The sequence below is a fragment of the Solanum stenotomum genome, chromosome 9 (assembly GCF_019186545.1).
Source record: "Solanum stenotomum isolate F172 chromosome 9, ASM1918654v1, whole genome shotgun sequence".
Classification (NCBI taxonomy): domain Eukaryota; kingdom Viridiplantae; phylum Streptophyta; class Magnoliopsida; order Solanales; family Solanaceae; genus Solanum; species Solanum stenotomum.
In genome coordinates this window covers 49,214,641-49,239,830 of record NC_064290.1, presented here as the reverse complement: position 1 = coordinate 49,239,830, position 25,190 = coordinate 49,214,641, and the positions used below count along the sequence as shown (strand labels likewise).

The 25,190-nt window shown below is 36.0% G+C and overlaps 2 pseudogenes; both read left to right on the top strand.

Annotated features, from left to right (window-relative positions):
* LOC125877619 (histone-lysine N-methyltransferase ASHH1-like) overlaps positions 1 to 14,390 on the top strand; it is a 28,725-nt pseudogene extending 14,335 nt beyond the window's left edge.
* A 1,634-nt stretch (positions 14,391 to 16,024) lies between these two features.
* LOC125877618 (histone-lysine N-methyltransferase ASHH1-like) overlaps positions 16,025 to 25,190 on the top strand; it is a 31,346-nt pseudogene continuing 22,180 nt past the window's right edge.

Sequence of the window (25,190 nt, the reverse complement as noted above, 5' to 3'; positions counted from 1 at the left end):
CTAGGGTAAAATGGAAAAAGTTTGAAGAGTTTAGATCTAAACCTTATTGTTTGTGTATGATGTAATTGTTCATTCCAAATGTGCTCTAGTTCTGTAACAACCCGAACCGTCGGGGTAAGCTGGCGCTTGAGCGGGATAGGCGAGACAGAATGTAAATAACACGAAATCTTATTTTCTCCTTTTTCATAAAACACCTAATTTAGACGTAAACCACCTTAGAAACCCCCAAAAAGCTGCTCTAAGCTTGGGAAGGAAGGAGAAGGAGATTTCTAGCGTAAGGAGAGCTGTGGATTGCGGATTTCAGGTCAAGATCACCCTCACGAAGTTCAAAAATAAGAATTGAAGCCAAAAACTCCGTGCAGCTGCTTGGCGCCCAAGTAGTCTAGGTTTATTAATTGACTAGTTATAAATATGTGCTCACTGCGTAATATAATGTAAATCAATGGTAGGATTTATGTGTAGGCCTTCGTGCACCGAATAAGAGATAATTAAATCCTAGGAAGAAGCCTTAGACGATGAACTAGGGGTAGGTGATGGTTGTGATTTCATGATTGTGTGATATATGTTTGCTCTTGCTTCATTATAATACATGTATGTATGTGAATCTTGCAATTATTGATCACACTAGTAGTAAATGAGATAGGTGAATGATGAACGCCATGAATCATGACTTGATTGTACGATTTTGAGAATATACTTGTGATTGTGATTGTGGCTTGTTGAGTGGATCGGGTGTTGCATTCCGACACACTAACTTGGATCGGTTTCCACGTTTCGGCATAAATATTGGATCGGGTACCACGTTTCGGTATGATAACAGTTTGGGTTTGGGTTCCATGAGAGGCTCAATGACTTGACATAATTGCATATCTATTAATTGTGAAGTTGTACGTTGTTCTTAAGTGATAATTGATGTTGTATTGCTCCTGAAGGGTTAAAAGAAGGTGATGACCTATATCTGTTTATTCTACTATGTTGATTTAATTCGTTATGTATCTCGTTGTTGAACGAGATGGGGAGAGCCAAGGGTTCAAGAGTTGTTAATATTGAGAGAAAGGTGTCCGGGTGTTGCAAGGGATTCGTGGTTTGAGGTTAGGAAGCCTTGATAAGAGGCACCAGGTGGCAAGGATTGGGTAAGATGAAGAGAAGGCAAGGGTATGTTATGTAGGGTTGATGGTTCAAGGAAATGTTGGTAGTTGTAATTGTGAACTCTTCTATGGGTTAGAATGGTTAGGCCATGACTAAGAACCTAGTAAGGTGAGTTGACTGAAACGGAAGTAGTAGTAAGGGTGCTAGTGTAATTCTAAGGTATTCGAGACAGAGTAAAGGTGGAGGAGCGAGTGGTTTTTATTGCATGATCTTGCTAATTGAATTCTTATATTATGTGGTGGGCATTGGGTTGACCGATGATGCCTACCAGTACGTGTGGTTTGTACTGATACTACTCTTGCTATGTCTTTTTGGGCATAGTCTGGATATGTAAGAGCCTTTGATTGATTGTGTTATCCGGTATTTGTGCAAGTGGGAGGTAGTAGGTACCCCATGGAATTAGTCTAGGTGCGCGCAAGGGGCCCAAATGCCACGGTTATAAAAAATAATACTTTTAATGGTTGTATTATAAGTATAATTAGGCATCCTTGTGACTAGGAAATCTTCCTTATTTTGTGTAGACTATACTCCTATAAAGGAGCTCCATCGTATGTTGTAAACCACCAACCAGTGAACATCTAGAGATTTATGTGATATGAGGAAGCCGAGTTCTATAAAAATTGATTCTATGGCCATGCAACAAAGTGTGTCATCGTTGCATATGTGATACCCAGGGAGGTTATGTGCTCTCTATAACTGTAAATGGTGATTCATTTGCTTAATAAATTTGGTTGCGGCTAGAAGGTTTTCCGAGAAGGTGTGATATTTGGGTTTGATTGATATTTTGTGAGAAAATGAAACTATGATCTCTATATTTGTACAGAAGGTTTCCTATTTCATTGGGGTGTGATTAAATGCTACTTCAGAATTAGTGGTTTATCCATCATATATGTGGAGGAACTGGAAATCTCTATTTGATTGAACTCGCTTTGTTCCAAGCAGTTGTCGTATGACATAATTGCTCCTTGTTATTCCTTTATAAATAAAAAAATGAAATTAAAAATAATTGCTGCTTGTTATTTAGTTCTTTTTGTGTTGAGAGTCTTTCTTCACTTAAATTTATCCTTTCATCTAGTGCGAGGAGGAGTTTGTGATTCCTTATATGTGATGATTGCTTCAATAACTAATAGGAGATTCTACTCAGTGCCGTATTAGGAAAAAGATAGTGAGTGTCATTTGGATTGTTTTGAAGTCCAAAAACTAAGTTGTTCAAGACTGAAGGGCGTGGTTGGGGTCTTTTAGCTGATGAGAATATAAAGGTAATTCTGCTGAAGCAACCCCCTATTTAAATTATTTTTGACCATTAGTTTGTATAGCACAGTTTCGGCATATATAAAAAGAGTTTATTTTTTTTCATCATCAAAATTCCAGAACTGAGCCTATCAAATTCGAGCTTTTTGTGGAATATCTTAAAGGCCTTTGTGCAGTATGTAACACCCCGTATCCAAAAATAGAGATTTCAGATTTCTGGTGTTACAGGTGGTACTCACGGACATCATTCACGGTCCGTCCTGCAGGTCCGTGGTTCATGACAGAAAACTTCCCTAGAACTCAGTCAGAAAATTTGGCTAAGTCCCGACTCACGGACAGACCCACGGTCCGTAGGTCAGACCACGGTCCGAGGTCAGTGTCCGTGGATCGAGACTTCCCTTACCCAGCCTCTGACACAAACTACGGTCGACTAGCACGGACCGTCATTTGATCCACAGTCCGTAGGTCTGACCGTAGATGAGGGTCAGCAGCCAGTTAGTTGAAAAATATTGATGGGTCAGCTTCAGATGGTCATAACTCTTAGCACAAAATGAATTATGTGTACTATGACTTATGGTTAGATATATAATTGAATTATCTTTCCAACGCCACCGAGTTTGCTAAATTCTGACCTTCGAGTAAAAAGTTATGCCCGTTTTAGTGAAGCCCTGTCGGGCAGACTCGACCTACGGACCCAATCGACGGACCGTCGATTGATTGACGGACCGTAGGTCCATTCCGTCAGTCACTCCGACAGCAGTTAATTCAGGGGTCTTTTGGTCTTTTCTTATTTCATTTAATCCTTAAGATACGTTGTTTAGACCCTAAATCATGAGGTTTTAATCAGTTTAAGCCTAGAAATATAACTGGAACTTATCCAAGTCAATTCATTAATCAAAATCTTAGAAAATTAGAATCAAGAGAGGAGAAAAAGGTCAAGAACCCTAGTTCAAGAACGCAACAACGTTCCATCAGTTCCAGCCCCGAAATCGAAAGATTTCTACGTGGAATTCGTCACCAGGAATGTGGGATTTCACTAGTGGGTTCCTTTCGCCCATTAGGTCCCTGGAATTCAGTCAGATTCTTAATTCCATAATTATGAACAGACCTAGGGTTTCTAGAATTTGAACAGATCATCATGAATTAATTATTTAAATGTTCCAAATCAGATTATCATGTTACTGCTCAGTTTATTGCATGAATTTCAGAACCCTAGCTATGTATTTCTTTAGTTCTTGAATTACACATGCTATGTCAGATATTTCAATATTTTGTTATACATGCCTCAGTTTATAAATGCATCATTATCAGATTAATTGTTGCATTCTCAGTTTGCATGTTCAGTTCGAGCTATCCAGTAACTTACAGAAATTCAGTCATGATGTATTAATTACTTAATTCATTGGGAGTAGCATAATACCGAGTTGGACTAGGGTTCAGCGTACCCATATAGTCCCAGAACTACAAGCCACGTAGGTGTAAGTCCCCTCTGTGGGCAACATCAGTTTAGTGATTACGCCAGCATGCCTCTATACCTCTGGCAGGATATATTGGGTCCTCTCGATGGGGCGTATACATCGGACTCCATATTTAGCTCATGTGGTTTTATGCCGATTATTAGTAGCTCCCACAGTTCAGTTAGACTCTTTTGCATTGACCATATTTCAGTACAGTCAGTATTCAGTCTCAACATGTTATAAATTTGGTCGTTGCATCAGTTAGCTCAGTATTCAGTATTTCAGTATCTATATCATGTTCAAATAATTGCATTGCTTTATTGCTTTGTTCAGTTATTTGTTATTTCAGCTTTACTCTATCCTGCATGCTCAGTACCTCTCAAGTACTGACGCATACGTGCGCTACATTTTCTCGTGATGTAGGTTCAGGTTCTCAGCATCCAGATCACGCTTAGATAGATTCCCGATCTTCAGTTCAGCAACATCAGTTGTGAGTCCTCATTCTTCGAGGACTAGTGACATGTTTATCCTTACTGCTTTTAGTCTTTAGTTTTAGTTTTGCTAGATCTAGTTGGGGCATGTCCCAAGATTTCTAGTCAGTTTAGAGACTTACTTCAGACATAGTTAGATTCAGCTTTGTATTTTGAGTTTGATATTTCTTTTGTATTAAACTCTAAGATTTGATATATTCAGTTATAGTACATGGGTATTCCCCATCTTTTCGGATTTATTTATGAACTAGCTTCCGCATTAGTTTATTATCTTTAGTATGCTCATGATCATGCCAGCAGGGTTAGCTTGGGATCACTTGTGATCCTAGGTCCCTTGTCCGCGTCTCGGGGGTAGCTCGGGGCGTGACAAACTTGGTATCAGAGCATTTGGTTTAAGTGTCCTAGGTTGTTTGGAAAGCCGCACTAAGTAGAGTCCTTTTCATGGGTGTGAAGTGCACCACATCTAAAGAGAGGGAGGCTACAAAGTGATTTTAGGAAAACTTCACTTTCTTGTTACTCTTATCGTGCATAAGGTATGATCTAATTCCATTCTAACTCGACGTTCTATGTTTCAGTGATCATGCCTCCTCGCAGAGCTTATGTCAGGAATGCAAATGCAGCCCCTCCAGTTTCGGATCAGGAAGTCTCAAATGCTGAATTCAGGAATACCATTTAGATGTTTGCTCAGAGTGTCGCTAACCAGAACAATCAGTGCGTTCAAGATCCTGTGAATGCAAATGGTGGATCAGCAGCAGCAAGGGTCCGTGACTTTGTTAGGATGAATCCTCCAGAGTTCTTGGGATCGCAGACTGGTGAAGATCCCCAGAATTTCTTGGATGAGATCAAGAAGATCTTTGAGGTGATGCAGGTCACTGGGAATGATCGGGTTGAGTTAGCATCTTACCAACTTAAGGATGTAGCTCATATCTGGTATACTCAGTGGAAGGAGAACAGGAGTACAAATGCTCTTATTGCTAGGGAATGTTTCATCGAAACCTTTCTAGACAGGTTTTTCCCCATAGAGTTGAGAGAAGCAAAGGCCCAGGAATTTATGAACTTAAGGCAGGGTAACATGACTGTCCAAGAGTATGGGCTCAAGTTTAACCAACTCTCCAGATATGCTCCTCACATGGTTGCTGATTCCAGGGCTCAGATGAATAAGTTTCTGTATGGAGTGTCAGACTTACTGAAAACAGAGTGCAGGAATGCTATGTTGTTGGGAGACATGAACATCTCTAGGCTCATGACTCATGCTCAGCAAGTTGAGGGTGATAAGCTTAGGGAACATGTTAAGGAGACTAAGAAAGCAAGAACAGGTAACTATGAGTATTCCCAACAGAAATCGGGTGGTGGAAATCGCTCGCATTTTCAGCAGAAGTCTTCGACTCCAGCCCCTTCATCATCTAGTGTTCCATCCCCCAGGTTCCGTAATGATCAGAAAGGTAGGGCGTCAGGCTCTAAGTCTCAAGGTAGTGTTCCAGGCACCAAAACTTACCCAACTTGCCCGAAGTGTAGTAAGAACCATCCGGGTGAGTGCCTTGCAGGTAAGGAAGGATGTTTTGGGTGTGGTCAGTCTGGTCATAGATTGAAGGATTGTCCTTCTACACAGGGTCAATGAGGGAATAATGGTAGAGCTCAGTCTACAACTTCAGCAGCACTAGCAGGTCACCCGACTCAGCAAGGTAACTCTTCTGGTACTGGTGGCGGACAACACCAAAACAGGTTTTATGCTCTTCAGGCTCGTCAAGATCAGGAAGATTCTCCTGATGTAGTCACTGGTACGTTACGAGTCTTTGATCTTGATGTTTATGCATTGTTAGATCCAGGGGCTACTTTGTCTTTTGTAACTCCTTACATAGCAGTCCAATTCAGTGTTAGCCCAGAAACTCTTTCAGAACCCTTCTCAGTCTCTACTCCAGTCAGTGACCCAGTTATAGCAAGACGGGTATACAAAAATTACCCTGTCACAATCTCTCAGAAAGTCATCTCAGCAGATCTTGTAGAGTTAGAAATGGTAGACTTCGATGTCATTCTAGGCATGGATTGGTTACATTCATGTTATGCCTAAGTTGATTGTAGAACTAGGATTGTTCGTTTTTTCAGTTTCCAAATGAACCAATCTTAGAATGGAAGGGTAGTAGCTTAGCGCCTATGGGTCGATTCATTTCTTACCTTAAGGCCAGAAAGATGATCTCTAAGGGTTATCTCTGTCATCTAGTTCGGGTTAAGGATTCTAGTTCTGAATCCCCAACTCTTGAGTCAGTTCCTATAGTCAGTGAGTTTCCAGAAGTGTTTCCAGAAGATCTTCCCGGAGTTTCTCCCGAAAGGGAAATCGACTTTGGAATACATATTCTTCCAGATACCTAGCCTATCTCTATTCCTCCTTATAGAATGGCTCCAGCTGAGCTTAAGGAATTGAAAGAGCAATTGAAAGACCTTCTAGATAAGGGCTTCATCAGATCCAGTATTTCGCTATGGGGTGCACCAGTGTTGTTCGTGAAGGAGAAAGATGGTTCTCTCAGAATGTGTATTGACTATAGGCAGTTGAACAAAGTCACAATCAAGAATAAGTATCTTATCCCCAGGATTGATGACTCGTTTGACCAACTTCAGGGTGCTAGTCATTTCTCAAAGATAGACCTCAGATCAGGTTATCATCAGCTTAGAGTTAGAGATAGTGACATTCTGAAGACAGCCTTCAAAACTCGGTATGGTCATTACGAATTAGTAATTATGTCATTTGGACTAACCAATGCTCCTGCAGCTTTCATGGATTTGATGAACATAGTGTTCAAGCAGTACTTGGACTTGTTCGTTATCGCCTTTATTGATGATATCCTCATTTACTCTAGGAATAAGGAAGAACATGCAAGTCATTTAAGAGTTGTTCGGCAAACTCTCAAAGATCACCAGTTATTTGCAAAATTTAACAAGTGCGAGTTTTGGTTACAATCAATTGCCTTCCTTGGGCATATTGTGTCTAGTGAAGGAATTCGAGTAGATTCGCAGAAGATAGAAGCAGTGAAACAATGGCCCAGACCTACCTCTGCTACAGATATCAAAAGTTTCTTGGGTCTAGCGGGATATTATAGACGATTTGTGGAAGGATTTTCATCCATAGCCTCTCCATTGACTAAGTTAACTCAGAAAAAGGTTAAGTTCCAATGGTCAAATGATTGTGAGAAAAGCTTTGCAGAACTGAAAACTAGGTTGACTACAGCTCGTCTCTTGACTCTACCAGAGGGTTCAGATGGTTATGTGATCTATTGTGATGCATCCAAGGTCGGCCTAGGCTGTGTGTTGATGCAACAAGGTAAGGTTATAACTTATGCTTCCAGACAACTTAAGGTACATGAGAAAAATTATCCAACTCATGACCTCGAGCTTGCAGCAGTGGTGTTTGCACTCAAGATTCGAAGACACTACTTGTATGGTGTTCATGTAGATGTGTTCACAGACCATAAGAGCCTTCAGTATGTATTCACCCAGAAAGAGTTGAATCTTCGCCAGAGAAGGTGGCTGGAGTTCCTCAAAGATTATGATATGAGTGTGCATTACCATCCGGGTAAGGCGAATGTAGTAGCAGATGCTCTTAGCAGGTTATCCATGGGTAGTGTAGCACATGTTGAGGAAGAAAGGAGAGAGTTAGCAAAGGATGTTCACAGACTTGCTCGCCTAGGAGTACATCTTATGAGCATATCTTATGGTGGTGTAACGGTTCAGAATGGGGCAGAATCTTCTTTGGTAGTAGAGGTTAAGGAAATGCAAGATAGTGATCCAATCTTGCTTGAAATTAAGGGTGCATTCCATAATCAGAGAGTGGAGGTTTTCTCCCAAGGGGGAGATGGTGTACTTTGCTATCAAGGTAGATTGTGTGTTCCTGATGTGGGTGAATTGAGATAGAATATTCTCGCAGAAGCCCACAATTCCAGATATTCTATTCATCTAGGCGCCACTAAGATGTACCGTGATCTGCGAGAAGTCTATTGGTGGAATGGTATGAAAAGAGATATAGCAGATTTTGTGGCTAAGTGCCCAAATTGCCAGCAAGTCAAGGTAGAACATCAGAAACCAGGAGGTATGACTGAAGAGATTGACATTCCTACTTGGAAGTGGGAAGTGATCAACATGGACTTCATCACAGGTTTACCTCGTACTCGCAGACACCATGACTCCATTTGGGTGATTGTTGATAGGGTTACTAAGTCTTCTCGCTTTTTGGCGGTCAAGACTACAGATTCGGTGGAGGATTACGCCAAGCTTTACATTAATGAGATTGTGAGGTTGCACGGAGTTCCTTTGTCTATCATCTCAGATAGAGGTCCTTAGTTTACATCTCATTTCTGGAAGTCATTTCAGAAAGGTCTTGGTACTCAGGCTAATCTTAGCACAGCATTTCATCCGCAGACGGATGGTCAGGCAGAGCGTACCATTCAGACCTTAGAGGACATGTTGAGAACTTGTGTGATCGACTTCAAGGGTAGTTGGGATGATCACCTTCCTTTGATTGAGTTCGCTTACAACAATAGTTACCATTCCAGCATTCAAATGGTCCCTTATGAGACATTGTATGGGCGTAGATGTAGATCTCCAATTAGTTGGTTTGAAGTAGGTGAAGCAGCCTTGATAGGACCAGATTAAGTCCTTGATGCCATGGAAAAAGTGCAACTCATTAGAGAGAGACTTAAAACTGCTCAGAGTCGCCAGAAGTCTTATGCAGATGTGAGAAGAAGGGAACTAGAGTTCCAAGTAGATGATTGGGTTTTCCTGGAAGTGTCACCTATGAAAAGGGTGATGAGATTTGGCAAGAAAGGGAAGCTCAGTCCCTGATATGTAGGCCCTTACCGGATTTTGAAAAGGATTGGTAAGTGGCTTATGAGTTAGAGTTGCCAGCAGACTTAGCAGCAGTACATCCAGTCTTTCACATTTCTCTTTTGAAGAAGTGTGTGGGTGATCCAGCATCCATAGTACCATTAGAGAGTGTGGCCATGAAAGATAGCCTTTCATATGAGGATGTACCAGTTGAGATTCTCGATCGTCGGGTTAGAAGGTTGAGGAATAAAGAAGTAGCTTCAGTCAAGGTTTTGTGGAGGAGTCAGTCCGTAGAGGGAGCTACTTGGGAAGCAGAAATAGCCATGAAGTCCAAGTATCCTCACCTATTTCCTTCCGATTCCATTCCAGCTTGAGGTAATAGCTCCTCTTCAGTTTTTCAGTCATTCATTCAAAAATTCAATCTTAGAATCATGTTCCTTCAGTTTGTACTTGCATTTTCAGCGTATTTGCATGTTCTTGGAACTCAGTTCAGTTACAAATTCAGTTCTCAGTGTTTAGTGGTAGGGATTGCAGCCCTCTCCACTATTTCAGCTAGATTATTCTTCATTCGAGGACGAATGGTCCCAAGGGGGAGATAATGTAACACCCCGTATCCAAAAATAGAAATTTCAGATTTCTGGTGTTACAGGTGGCACTCACGGACACCATTCACGGACCATAGATGGACTCATGGTCTGTCCTACAGGTTCGTGGTTCGTGACAGAAAACTTCCCCAGAACTCAGTCAGAAAATTTGGCTAAGTCCCGACTCACAAACAGACTCACGGTCCGTAGATCAGACCACGGTCCGTGGTCTGTGTCTGTGGATCGAAACTTCCCTTACCCAGCCTCTGACACAAACTACGGTCGACCAGCACGGATCGTCATTCGATCCACGGTCCGTAAGTCTGACCGTAGATGAGGGTCAGCAGCTAGTTAGCTGAAAAATATTGATGGGTCAACTTCAGATGGTCATAACTCTTAGCACACAATGAATTATGTATACCATGACTTATGGTTAGATATATATTTTAATTATCTTTCCAACGCCACCGAGTTTGCTAAATTCTGACCTCCGAGTAAAAGGTTATCCCCATTTTAGTGAAGCCTTGTCGGGCAGACTCGACCTACGGACCCAATCGACGGACCGTCGATTGATTGACGGACCGTAGGTCCATTCCGTCAGTCACTCCGACAGCAGTTAATTCAGGGGTCTTTTGGCCTTTTCCTATTTCTTTTAACCCTTAAGATACGTCGTTTAGACCATAAATCATGAGGTTTTAATCAGTTTAAGCCTAGAAACATAACTATAACTTATCCAAGTCAATTCATTAATCAAAATCTTAGAAAATTAGAATCAAGAGAGGAGAAAAAGGTCAAGAACCCTAGTTCAAGAACGCAGCAAGGTTCCATCAGTTCTAGCCCCAAAATCGAAAGATTTCTCCGTGGAATTCGTCACCAGGTATGTGGGTTCCTTTCGCCCATTAGGTCCCTGGAATTCAGTTAGATTCTTGATTCCATAATTATGAACAGACCTAGGGTTTCTAGAATTTGAACAGATCATCATGAATTAATTATTTAAATGTTCCAAATCAGATTATCATGTTATTTCTCAGTTTATCGCATGAATTTCAGAACCCTAGTTATGTATTTCTTTAGTTCTTGAATTACACATGCTATGTCAGATATTTCAGTATTTTGTTATACATGCCTCAGTTTATGAATGCATCATTATCAGATTAATTGTTGCATTCTCAGTTTGCATGTTCAGTTCGAGCTATCCAGTAACTTACAGAAATTCAGTCATAATGTATTAATTACTTAATTCATTGGGAGTAGCATAATACCGAGTTGGACTACGGTTCAGCGTACCCATATAGTCCCAGAACTACGAGCCACGTAAGTGTAAGTCCCCTCTGTGGGCAACATCAGTTTAGTGATCACGCTAGCATGCCTCTATACCTCTGGCAGGATATATTGGGTCCTCTCGATGGGGCGTATACATCGGACTCCATATTTAGCTCATGTGGTTTTATGTCGATTATTAGTAGCTCCCACAGTTAAGTTAGACTCTTTTGCATTGACCATATTTCAGTACAGTCAGTATTCAGTCTCAACATGTTATAAATTTGGTCGTTGCATCAGTTAGCTCAGTATTCAGTATTTCAGTATCTATATCATGTTCCAATGATTGCATTGCTTTATTTCTTTGTTCAGTTATTTGTTATTTCAGCTTTACTCTATCCTGCATGCTCAATACCTCTCAAGTACTGACGAATACGTGCGCTACATCTTCTCGTGATGTAGGCTCAGGTTCTCAGCATCCAGATCACGCTTAGATCGATTCCCGATCTTTAGTTCAGTAACATCAGTTGTGAGTCCTCATTTTTCGAGGACTAGTGACATGTTTATCCTTACTGCTTTTAGTCTTTAGTTTCAGTTTTGTTAGATCTAGTTGGGGCATGTCCCAAGATTTCTAGTCAGTTTAGAGGCTTATTTCAGACATAGTTAGATTCAGCTTTGTATTTTGAGTTTGATAGTTCTTTTGTATTAAACTCTCAGATTTGTTATTTTCAGTTATAGTATATGGGTATTCCCCATCTTTTCAGATTTATTTATGAATTAGCTTCTGTATCAGTTTATTATCTTTGGTATGCTCATGATCATGCCAGCAGGGTTATCTTGGGATCACTTGTGATCCTAGGTCCCGTGTCAGCGTCTCGGGGGTAGCTCGGGGCGTGACACACTAACTGTATTTATGGTCTATTCTTAATTGTTCCTCTCTCTTCACATTGTAGGCTGGACAGTTCATCATTGAATGCTGTGGAGAAGTGATATCATTTGAAGAATTAAAGAAAAGATCTCAAGCTTATGAATCTCATGGTAAGTTATCAACATTAGAGATGGTTGGTAATACATAAACAGCTCACTACTATAATTTCAGATGATTTGTGCAGACCTCAAGGACGTGTACATAATTTCTGTGGATGGTAATGAATTCATTGACTCCACCCGGAAGGGAAGTTTTGCAAGATTCATAAATCATTGATGGTAAGTGCTGGAACTCCGGATGTCAAATAGATGAAAATCGAAATAAGATAATTATCTTGGTCAGGTAGTGACATATTGTTATGGTTAATTGGTGTTTATTGATAGCACTGATACTGTGTCTTCCTGAATTTCACAGCAGTCCAAATTGTGAAACAAGTAAATGGATAGTGTCGGGGGAAACAAGGGTAGGTATATTTGCGAAGCAAGATATATCTGTTGGAATGGAGCTGACATATGAATATAATTTTGAGTGGTACTACGGGGGTGCAAATGTTCATTGTCTGTGTGGAGCTGCAAACTGTTCCTTATTTTTGGTACCAAGTGTCGACGATTCCGGGTAACTTAAGTTTCTTATGAATTGTTATATCTGGAATACCCTTTGTGGCATCATATCACATGTTCCTTCTTCCCAGATTTTAGACAACAAACAGAGTAATGATTTATGCATATAGATTGAATTTGCTAATCACATGCTACAATCCGCAAGTCACATGTTGTAGTATGGTTTATCCTTGTCAAACTCAGTGTGTTGCACTTGAAGCTGAAAAGGAAAGTCGTTCAGGATAAATCTTATTGCTCCGATAAAATGAAAAAGATAAATGCTTATTGCTTATTATGCTTGAATTTATAGCACAACAATTGATGTCTTCTTCTCTTTTTTCATTTATAGCATAGTTGTAGTAGATGTCTTCTTCTATTTTTTTCATTTAAAACATAGCTGATCAATGGGACAATAGATGTAAACTGATTGTCACTGTCTTCCAGGATGAGAGCACTGTGTTCTAATCCTGAGACATTGATACACAATCTTAATGGGTTTTGAATTATGACACTGGACATAGATTTCACAGTTCATTTGAGATTGTCTGAAAAGGAACGATAATCCCAGCTAACGTAAATAGTAGAACTTAGTAATTCAAATGATATAATTGAGGTAGTTCACTTATTTGTAGCAGTAATAAGAAAAACATTCAGGTAGTGCTTTATGAGTTTCATCGGAGCAAAATTGTCCATGATATTATAGTTTGAATGCTACAGCTTTTACTCATATCCTTCTAATTCTTGGATATTTATTTCAATCGGGATTTCTTACTGCAGATATATCGTGGATGATCTTCCAGTTTATGACTCAACAGATGATGAATCTACTCAAGTGATATCTGGAACTAGTGGAGGAAATGAGCACACAAAGATATTGAATGACGGTGAGGGGTCTACGTTCAAGTGGGAACCAACTAATAGTGCAACCAAGAAGTCTCAACGCAAACCCAAGCTGAAGGTCAAATATCTTGTTCTTACTTTTATTCCTTGTATTCTCATGTCACGATCCAATTTAGGACCACGACCGACGCTTAGGAGCTAGTCTTCAAAGCAATGCTTATTGATAATTAATAGAAAATCGGACAGATTTCTTCCACTTTAGGGCTATCCAAAAATTTCCCCTATCTCAGAATCAACAATAGAACCAATCAATATCAACTAAACAAGTAATATCTTCATCAGTAGCCATTCGCAACACAACAATACTAAGTCCATCTCCAAATGCGAAAGTGAAGTCCAAGACTAGTCACAAGTCTATAAATGGATACGAAGGGAGTATTACCTTGAGTATTTAGAGTAGTGGTTCAAGTCCAAATATCTGCCAAAGTTTCTGAACAGGTACTTCGAAGGAGTTGAAATTGATCGGTAATTCTTTGCAAATATTTGGTTGATGTGTGTAAGGATAGTAGGTAGTCGTGTGTTATTCTCCCCTTCTCATCTTCTCTTCATTTAGTAGTACTTGCATAGTATCTTATTCTTCATTTTTACTACTACTTGTTACTTCAATTACTTTGTTTATCTTGTTGATTATGTTTCTTTGATCTTAACAGTGATTAAAAACTGCTTAACCGGGTTGGAAATATCGGAAAAGAGCAAGCGAGACCAATAAGGCCGCAGTTGAGTGTAACTTTTGTAAAAAAGTTACTAATGGCAGAATCTTTCGTCATAAACAACACCTTATTGGTACTTGCAGGGACGTCTCACGGTGTGAACAATGCCTGGATGTTGTAAGGGAAGAAATGAAGAAATATGTTGATGTAAAGAAGGAACAAAAATGTCAGGCTTTACTTCAAGCGGATGTGACTAATACTAGTGATGATAAAGATGAAGATATGGAAGAAGGTGAAGCTACTGAATAATCACTTCCTTCAACAGTCATAGAATGCAACAATTATAGCTAGTTGATGAAGCTGATGAAGATGAGAAATAGATGTTGAACCATTATAAATTTGATTTTGTTTGTCCTATGGTCTGTGGAGGATTTTGTGACAACTACCTTTTAGCTTTTAATGTAAACTTTTGCTTATATTTATTGTCTCCATTTATTTTGCAGATTTTTTATTGCTTCTGAATTATCAGTATAGCTAATATACCCTTCACTTGGTGGAATTCTCATTTACACAAATTTATTTCCTTGTATTCTCATGTTACGACCCAATTTAGGATCATGACCAGCGCTTAGGAGCTAGTGTTCCAAGCAATTCTTATTGGTATTTTAGAGAAAAAGAATACTACTCATGACACTAATAAAAATGATTAACGTCGCTACTCTAAGAGTTCTAAATTAAAAGTATGTCAGCAAAGAGCTAAACTTGAGGATGCTCACAGTTCAAATAAAAGATAAAAGAAGCTTTTCGTAGAGTTTTAATCCAAACACAAGATTTGGTGGGAAACAATGAACCAAACACTTGATATAAAATAAACCCTCCATTTAGCATTATTAACCACTGCGTTATTAATTTTTGTACCAAACTATCCCGAAGTTTTTTATTCACTTATCCGCATAAGTCTTTTTATCTTATTTGAACTGTGAGCATCCTCTGTCTGATTGGCTAGACCTTGTCCAGAGCTTCCTGTACCCAGTCTAGTCCCAATACATTAGCCTCACCAACTTCAAACTGTCTGATGAAAGAATGACATTGCCTATCATACAAGGCTTCATATTGAGCCATCTGAATGCTTGACTGAAAGTCATAGTCGTAGGAAAATTTTGCTAATGGTACATAAACATCTGAAATCAAGAATGCAAACTCTTAACATGTCATCTAATAAGTATGCTCAGATTGTCGTCTGTCTCCGGATGAAATATGGAACTAAGATCTACTCATGTATTGAAAAGATTTCCAAAAGCGTACAGTAAACAGTCATCCTCTGTCAGAAATGATGGATACTAGAACCTCATGGAGTCGGAAAATTTAACTCGTGTATAATTTCTGCATATTTTCTCCATTGTATCCGGTTTTTACCGTTAAAAGTGTACTGGGTATCTGGTTTCTACAAATACCCACACAAAGTCATAATCTCTAAGGGTTCGTGGTAGCCTGGTCATAAAATCTGTAAAAAAGATTTCTCATTTCACCTTTGGAAAGGACAGTAGGTAGCCGTGTGTTGTAGTACTTTTACAAGGAATAAGCAGGGAGTTAGTCTCCTCATCTTCTCTTAAAAGTGAATAAAATACTTTTTGTTTTTAACCTTTTGAAAGTGCATTTTTGAATGAAAAAACAAGTCGCGATATGTGTAACCTCAGTCCTCGACAGTTCAGTAGCGGTTTTCATGTCTGTTGCTTCTTGACTTCAGGTAAGTGTTCTTTCTTTTCTCCTCTTCTTTTCTTCTGCTCTGTCTTGCAGTTTTGTTCTGTTCTGTTTTACTGTACCAACATTGCTATTTTTCTGCTCTGTTTTGCTGATTATTTTTCTTAACAGTGATTATCTATTGTTACAGTGATTAAAATATAGTGCGGATTATGTTTCTTTGATCTTAACAGCAATTAAAAATGGCTGATCCCGGTTGGAATTGTCAATTGTTATTGGACAGATTTGAAGAAGAAGACAGGAGAAACATATTTCAGGTTCCTTTAGAAGGTCAATCTATCCTGTTTAGTTCATACATCTGTAAAAGGAAGTTTGAGGCTGATAACTCAACTTTCTCCTTGGCCTTTATGATTTTTCATTACTTAAGAATCCTCACTTATAATATCATCATAGAGCGTATTATAAACTTTGTGATGATCATAGAATATCTAGTTCTCTCTAGCTCGTATTTTCTTTATGGTTGTTAATTAGTAGAGGTTAGGTACCTCATTAGGATTGGTAAGGACCTAGTCTCCCTTGCTTGTACTTATTCCTATTGAGAATTTCTTAAGGTTATTAATAATAAAAAGCCACTAGACCACTGTTTAGTGATATAAATTTGCTTTAAAAAAAAAACTATGGGAAAAGAACAAGTGAGACCAATAGGAATGCAGTTGAATGTAACTTTTGTAAAAAAGTTACTAATGGCGGAATCTTTCGTCACAAGCAACATCTAGTTGGTACTTACAAGGACGTCTTAGGGTGTGAAAAATGCCCGGATGGTGTAAGGGAAGAAATGAAAAAATATGTTGATGAAAAAAGGGAGCTAAAACATCGGGCTTTATTTCAACGGAATGTGACTAATATTGATGATTAGTACTATCTCTAATCGGCTAGCAACAATGTTTGGTGAGTCCTTGTCTTTTCGAGGAAACCCCTGTTTGTTCGTATTGTTTCATCACAAATGCTGAAGGAATTAAAGCTTTTGACTATCAAAAAGTCTCTTCCTAACTTAGGAGTCGTTTAGTAAGAAGAACTTAGCCAGTTATCTATCTATAAAATTTAAAACTAAATATATCATGAACTTAGTTGACGGTATAATTAAAATCAAGATAAATTTTTGATTACCATCATAAAATTATTTAATCTCATATAGAAAGTAAAATAAGTAATCTTAATTATGATCTGCCCCAGCTTTCCACATTCACTATTTTAAAAAAAAAAATCAAATTAGTATTATTTTCCATAATCCATCAAAAAAAAATGTTTGTTCATACTATTTAATTTACAAAAATTAGAGAAACAATTAAAAGTTGATCAAAAAAATTCTTCCTAATCGTTTAGTTAAAAGGATTAACTGATTATTCCAATATAAAATTTACAATTAAATATGTCTTGCATTAAGTAGATGATATAACTAAAATTAAGATAAATTTTATATCACAATCATCTTATATATCTCATATAGAAAGTTATAATTTCAAATTATAATTATGATTTTGAACCTAACAACTTACTAGATCTAGTCTTCCGTTTCCACATTTACGATTTCTTTTTTTAAAAAATAAATTAAAAGTGTAAATATTGACAGGGACATGAAAATTTATAAAGTTTATCTTAAATCTTAATTACCCTTCTTAACTTGGATATTTGGATATTTATTACTCCCTCCGTTCCATTTTATGTGAGGTAGTTTGACTCGACACAAAGTTTAAGAAAGAAATGAAGACTTTTAAAATTTGTGGTTCAAAATGAATGATATAAATTTTTGTGGTTGTAAATCCTTTCATTAAGGGTAAAATAGACATTTTATAGTTTAATTGTTACTTAATATAGAAATGTGTCAATTTTTTTTGGAACTGACCAAAAAAGAAAGTAAGTCATGGGACAAAGAGAGAGTATCATTTATCCTTCCTCAACCAAATTCTTAACTTGCGAGATTATAGTGGTATGTTATTGTTGTTGTATTATAGATAGTACAAATAAGTAAAATTATGATCTAATAGGAGTTAGTGTTCTCATGGTTAGTGCACCATTATTCATCAAACTATTATTTTACATATCATAATTTGTAAAAAAATAATTTCTAGAATGTTTATTCATGCGGTTTCATTTACAAATATTAAAGACACAACTAAAAACTTTTGACAATCAAAGTGTTTCTTCCTATCTCTATGAGTCATTTGGTTGGAGGGATTAAGTAAATTATTTCGATATAAAATTTGAAATTAAATACATATTGTATTCAATTGAGAATATAGTTGAAATTAAAATAAAATTTATATTACGATCAAAATATTATCTATCTCATATAGATGGCAAAAATAATTTCAAATTATAATTTTTATTTTTGAACGAAACAATTTAGTAGATATTAATCTTTCTTTCAACTTTCAGGATTTTTCAAATTAAATTATTACATTACATATTTCGTTGAATATGAGTTAGTGTGCTCTTGACTAGTTCACTATCATCTATTCAATTATTATTACATTTCATATTTTGTCAAAATGTTATTTTTAGAATACTTGTTCATAGTCGAAATTTAATTTCTAGATCTCTGTTTACACATTTTCATTTGCAAATATTAAAAGAACTACCAAAAACCTAGAAACTAATCCTACATTATGTTAAGGGTATAGTTAGAGTTGAGAAAAAATTTCATATCATAATTATAATATTAACTATATCATATAAAAGGTATAATAAGTAATTATAATTATGATTTTGAGCCAAACAACTTAGTATTCCTTTCTACATCTATAACTTTGTTTATCAAATTATTATGTAAAAAAATTAAGAATTCCATAGTGTAAGAAGCAAATTACATATTTCTATCCCTACCTCTTTCAATTTACAAAAATTCCCTAAAATTAGTTTCATTTGGATACATAAGCTGGATACAATACATCTAATACATTAAAAAAATCAGTTACGATTTAAAAGGAAAGGAAATGTAAAACTGAATGTGATTGATTTCCCCAAATCAAGTTAATGTCGATCTCCACCAAATTGTAACAACTTCAAAAAAATCAAATTTTATTCTCTCAAATCTCTCCCAGATCGTAACAAATTAAAAAAAAGTCAAAAACAACAACTGATACATGATGAATATCTCTATTTTGTTGAGATGTTCAGGAGTCTGGAAATCGAGTGAGTTATAGACAATACAAAAGTGATGGAATAGTTGTTGGACAAATAATTTCTTTTGTGAATCTCTCAGTTCATCGAAGATCTTTTTGATTTTGATTCAAAATTGATGAAAATTTTGACATTCAAAATTCTTCTCCCAGTTAATCATTCTTTCCCTATTCATCGAAGATCCTTTCAATTTTAATTCAAAATTATCAGAAAATTTGAGATTCAAAATACTTCTCCAAGTTCATCAAAGATCCTTTCAATTTTGATTCAAAATTATCAAAAACTTTGGGAAGATACATCATAAATATCTTCGTTATTATCCTTATGACTATCATCATCAAGGGTTTGAAGAAGTTCTTGAGCTTCTCTGAGGGCTCTCAACCTCTCCCTTCGCATTGTTATCATCGCCTCTATGGCGTTTTCATCCTCCACCGACATTGACTATACATTACTATTTATGTATCATGACCATAAAATTATGCATTATACATTATTATTTATGTCTCTTATTCTAATTGAAAAAATGTTGTAGTTTATAAGAGATATAATATACATGTAATTGTTCTCAATAGCATTTATTTTGTGATTGCTACATAACACTATGGTTAGTTGATGTGTATCTGATACATACAATAAAGTCTAAAATTTGTTGAATTTGATATACATGTGTTAAACAATTGGTTCAACTATGTCTTAAAATGTTACTCGAGGACTGCAGATACATAACAACATCTAATACATAGTCAATTCGACAAATTTATGCATCATATACAAAAAAAAAAATTAAATATGATAAACACTGATTTAGTTATAAAACAATGTTACATATAACAACATATGATACATAACGATGTTATATACATCACAAAGTTATGTGTTATATACATAACAAAGTTTTGTGTTATATACATAACAAAGTTATGTGTCATATACATAATTATGATTATGATACAAACTGGTATTGTTATAAAACATTAGTGTTTATATATCAACAATAATATTTGATAATGTCTACAGATACATAGCCTTCTAGTTCAATAAGTATGGGTGTATGTATCTGGTAGTAAAAGATAACGAAATTTGTAATAGTTATGTATCAAATACATAATTATGAACATGATATATACTAATTTGTGTTTCAATAAATTAGAATTATGTATCAAAATTAATATTTGAACATGGTACATTGTACATGATGAAATTGTAATGTATCATAAAGTCGAAACGAAGGCATTATACATAAATTTATGAATCAAAGTCAACTACATACATTAGAAATATAAACCTTGGGTAGAAAATGGTATTTATCAACATGTTCTACTTTTCCCTCTTTTTCAACATTATAATGATTCGTCATTGATAATGGATCATGCAACCGTTTGGATCTGTTTCAGCCCAATCATCATCGTAAGAATCATAAATATGATCCATATTAGGTGAGATTAATTGGATAATTTCAATACTAAAATAAGGAGCATCATCTATATGTATCAAGACTTTGAAGATGAAAAACAAAATGATGAACTGTAAGTTTGTGAAGAAGAAAAACTACATATTGAAGAATTTGAAATCGATTGACTAGAGTGTGAAAAAAATTGAAATTCAAAATTGTAATGAAGAAAGTAACTGTTGAGATTGAGGGAGTGAATATATGAAAAGATTGAAGGAGTTGAAAATAGGAAGTGAGAAATGACCTTTGTGAGCTGAGAAGTCGTGTTTCCGGAAGAGTGGGGTTTTGGAGGAAAAAGAAGGATTTTCGTAATATTTTGAAATGGTAGGGAATAATAAAATATATGGTGAATAATATGTATTATAAGTGAATTATGTATGCAATATATATATGTATTATAATTGTTTTAAAATATATTGTGCTTGTTTGGTATGAAATTGACACATAGTATTATAAGTGCATTAAAGTCTGTGATAAATGTATTATCAATCAATAAAACATGTATTATGTCTGTTTAATAAATTGTTCTTTGTAATATGTATTAAAAGTGTATTATAAATATATTAAAAGTGATCAAGTGAAAAAAAATGATATTGCTATAAATGATAAATATTTTCGTAACATAGTATATTTATGTAAGTTTTCCTAATTAATATTCATTGGAGTACTTGATTAATTACTCTCTCCGTTCACTATTCTATAAAATCTGATTTTGAGAAAGAAATCTCAATAGACAAATTAAAAATAAAAGATGAAGAAAAATTCTAAAATAATCTTGATAATTTTTTCAAATAGCCATCCAAATGCATTTTAATTTTATTAATTGCAAAAAAATATATAGGAAAATTGAGGTGGGAAAATTTTAATTTTTTAAATTTTTTGGATCAATTGGTGAAAAAATTTGGTTCCAAAAATAAACTCAAAAATTTAAATAGTCATCCAAATGCATTTTAATTTTTGAAATATAGCATATTCATTATTTATTGAAAAGTTAACTTATGAAAACATTAAATAAGGGTAGAAGGGTAAAATTACTTAATTTCTTAATGCAAGTGCAATCCAAAAAGGTGACATATAAAAAGAAACACATGGAGTATCATTTGTCATAATTGGGGGTATATTTGTCCTTTCCCCTGTTAAATTAATACATAGTTTTCATCATTTAATAAAAATATTTCTAATTCTATTTATTTATTTCATTATAGAACAATATTGCTATAAAAACCCAGAAAAATTTTCGAACTAAGACTTGAACCATCCTTCGTTGTGAGTAGGATTTTACTGAGGAATTAAAATTTCTTAAGTATTAAGTTCACTAGATATAGCACCTTGAGTTCGAAAAAGAACTAAATTGGAAATAGCAAAATCTGAAATTTTGCAAGTTATGCTTAAGTATGAGTTTTGGGTCGACTTCAAACGATCATAATTCCTAGCTCAGGATGAATTAGCTGTGCTACCAGATACCGTAGCGAAGATCTTTAAATTATATTTCCAACGCCGTGGAGTTTGCTATGTTTCGAGGTCGGATGAGTGAGATATGACCTTTTGAAGATAGGCTGTCCAGTTAAGGAAGGTTAGCCGAAAATAGAGAAGGGTATTTTGGTCTTTTCCTTACCCAATCAGATTTAATTCGATTTTAGTAATATTTTAAGGGTCTAATCCTATTAGGTTCAGTTTTATAATCCTAAAATTAGCCTAGGGTTTTAGTTGAGAGTTCAAGAAGAGAAAAGAAGAGAGAAGAGAAGAAAAGAGTAGGGGATGAAAGCGTTCGTCGAGATTCTTGCATCCTGTTGCGAATTTTCGCCATGGGTTTAATCCCTAAGAGGTATGTAAGCTTCCATAGTGTTGGGTTCTTTCACCCACACGCCAATCATGATTTATTCAGCGTAATTTCGTTCTTGAAATTTAAAGATAAGAGTTCTTGATGAGTTCTTGATAAGTGTTCTTGAAGTTTCATTAAGTTTTGAAGTAAGATTCTGCTTAGGTCAACTTTAAACGACCATATCTCTTAGAATATTAAGAGTTACGTGAGCCATAACCTATCCAATTAAAGGTAATTGAATCGACTTTCCAACCCCACCAGTTTCACATCAATCCAATATCTGAGTAAAAAGTTATGACTATTTTAGTAACCTATACAGTGCTGTTACGAATTAGCCGACGGGAAAATATTAAAAAGAGTCATTTTTGTTTTTTTACCTCCAAGAAACCATAAATGAAATTATTGACTAATAAAAAGTCTCAAAACAATTAGATTTTTATCTTCACTAATGAAAATCATAATTCTTGGCCATAGAGATTTCAAGAAACTAATTCAAAAATCTCAAGAAAGGTTTTCTTGATTGTTTACCTTCAAGCTAGGGTTTCAAGGCTTCTAATCAAGTTCTTCTTCAAGATTCTTCAAGAATCTTGTTCTTCTAGGTATGTAAGGCTATCATAGTGTTGGACTAGTTTGTCCTCACACCCTACATCTACTTTCAGATCAGTAAAAGAGTAATCTAGGAAACTTTTCCTAGATTTGAGTATTCTTGAGATAAGTTAATTTTGAGTTCTTGAATTCACGTTTCTTTTAAAAGTTATATTCCTAATTGTCGAATAGCTATATTGTTATTGAGATCCTTCATATCATGAATCATAACTCTTGAATTCATAATTCAAATTCAAGAGAGAGTTAAGAGTAGAGTTCAAGGAAGCCTTTGAGTTCAATTGTGAATCCTTTGAGATCAACTATCGATTTGAACTAAGTTTTGAGGAAGTAAGTCAGAGAATGAGAAGAGTCACATACATGAGTTTCATAATGTTATGTAGACCTACGAGTCAAGTCGTTCATGCCCATAAATTCCGCATGAACTCCAGAAGTTGAGTATCTTTGAGAGGAGTAGTATCTTCAAGTTCTAAGTCTTGAGTATTGAGTTCCTAATCCCCTTTGAGATTATATTTCTAAGCATGGGACTATTACATGTTACCCATAAAGTCTTTGAGTTGAATTGTTCATGCCCATAATTCCGCATGAATCCTATAAGTCGAGCAGTCTTGAGAAGAGAAGTATCTTTGAGTCTTTGAGTTGAGTCGTTCATGCTTATAATTCCGCACGAACCCTCTGAGTTGAGCATTCTTGAAATTAGTAATATCATTGAAGTTCTTGAGTTCCAAGTATTTGAGTTCTATCTATGGTTATTGAAAACCTTGCATTGAGTAGTTCATGTCCATAATTCGGTATGAACCATATTTTAAGAAGTCTTTTACAAACGTTTTAACTTTGTTTTAAGACTTAAGTTTTGAGTTCAGTAAAGAGTAAAGAGTAAAGTTTGAAGTCTTTTTCTTCAAAAGTATATGGGGACTAAGTATTCCCAAAGAGTTTATAAATGTTTTCACATTTAAATAAGAACGGAAACTGAGATTTCCAAAGGGCCTTCGGGCTAGTTTTCAGAAAAGAGTAATAGCTTTCTAAATGAAGCAAGCAGGGAAACTGAGATTTCCAAGATAGCCTTTGAGCTAAGTTTTTGAGCAATTATCTCAAATCAGCAGAAAGAAGTATGTTTTTAAAACATAAGAGCTAGTATATTTTTGGGAGTAGTATTGAGCACCGATATGGGGGAGAGTTTAGACAACTCACAGCCTCCATAAACCATGTAGCCACCATGGGTAGAAAAGGGTCATACTTTTTAGATGAACCTTTTTCGAAATAGACTAGTGGATCCATTAGGCAGTTCAGGTCCTATACCTTTGGCCGGGTATAGGATGCGCTGGCAGCGTGAGGTAGATCGCTGTATCATCACTATAGCTCTTATGTGATGGTTGTCGGTTAGAGAAACTCCCACAGAAGTTATTGTATTTTTATATACATCAGTTTATTGTATTTTTATATACATTTCAGAGTTATGTTGTATCCTTGCATACACACAGATTTCACAGCATGTTTTTAAACAGTTTGTTTCTTTATATTGCACTTGTTTTAAATTGCTTTATATTGAAATGAGTTCAGTCATATTGAGTTGAGTATTCAAAGTTGAGTATCCAGAGTTGAGTATCCAGAGTCGAATATCATATCTTTGAGTCGAATATCATATCCTTGAGTTGAGTATCTAATCTCTGAGTTGAGTATCTTATCCTTGAGTACTTCTGAGTTGAGTAAGTTTGAGTAGTTTGGAGTATTCCTTGAGTTGAGTAAGATTGAAAACAGGCAAGTATGTTTCCTTTTTATCAAGTTTCAAGCTTATGTTTATGTTTTAGAATTCCCCTTACATGCTCGTACATTCCACGTACTGAGCCATTTGGCCTGCATCTTCTCATGATGCAGACACAGGTATTCAGGATCATCAACATGAGCTTCGTTGATACATCCGAGAGTTCGAGTTAGCTATGGTGAGCCTCCTTGCTTTCGGAGGATTTCATTTACCTTTCAGTTATATCAGTTGTTAGGATGTCGTGGGTCTTGTCCCGACTTCCATCTTTATCAGTCAGAGGCTTCATAGATAGTCAGTATAGTTGAGAAGTCTGTATCATTTATTTTATTAAATGTTTTAAAGACTAAAGTTGCCTTTTTATAGCGAGTTGTATATATTTTATTATACAGAGTTTTCTTTGGACTTAAAGTTTGTATTTATGTTTTATGAACATTTATTTCAGTTTTTAAGCTTTGTATGCTTGAATCAGTTTTTCGCTTGTAGTCAGCCAGGACGAGGGTTCGCTTGGGGACAAGCAATGGTCTTCGAGTGCCGGTCACGTCCAGGGTGTAGGCTCGGGTCGTGACAATTGCCTTATATACTCCGTTAACA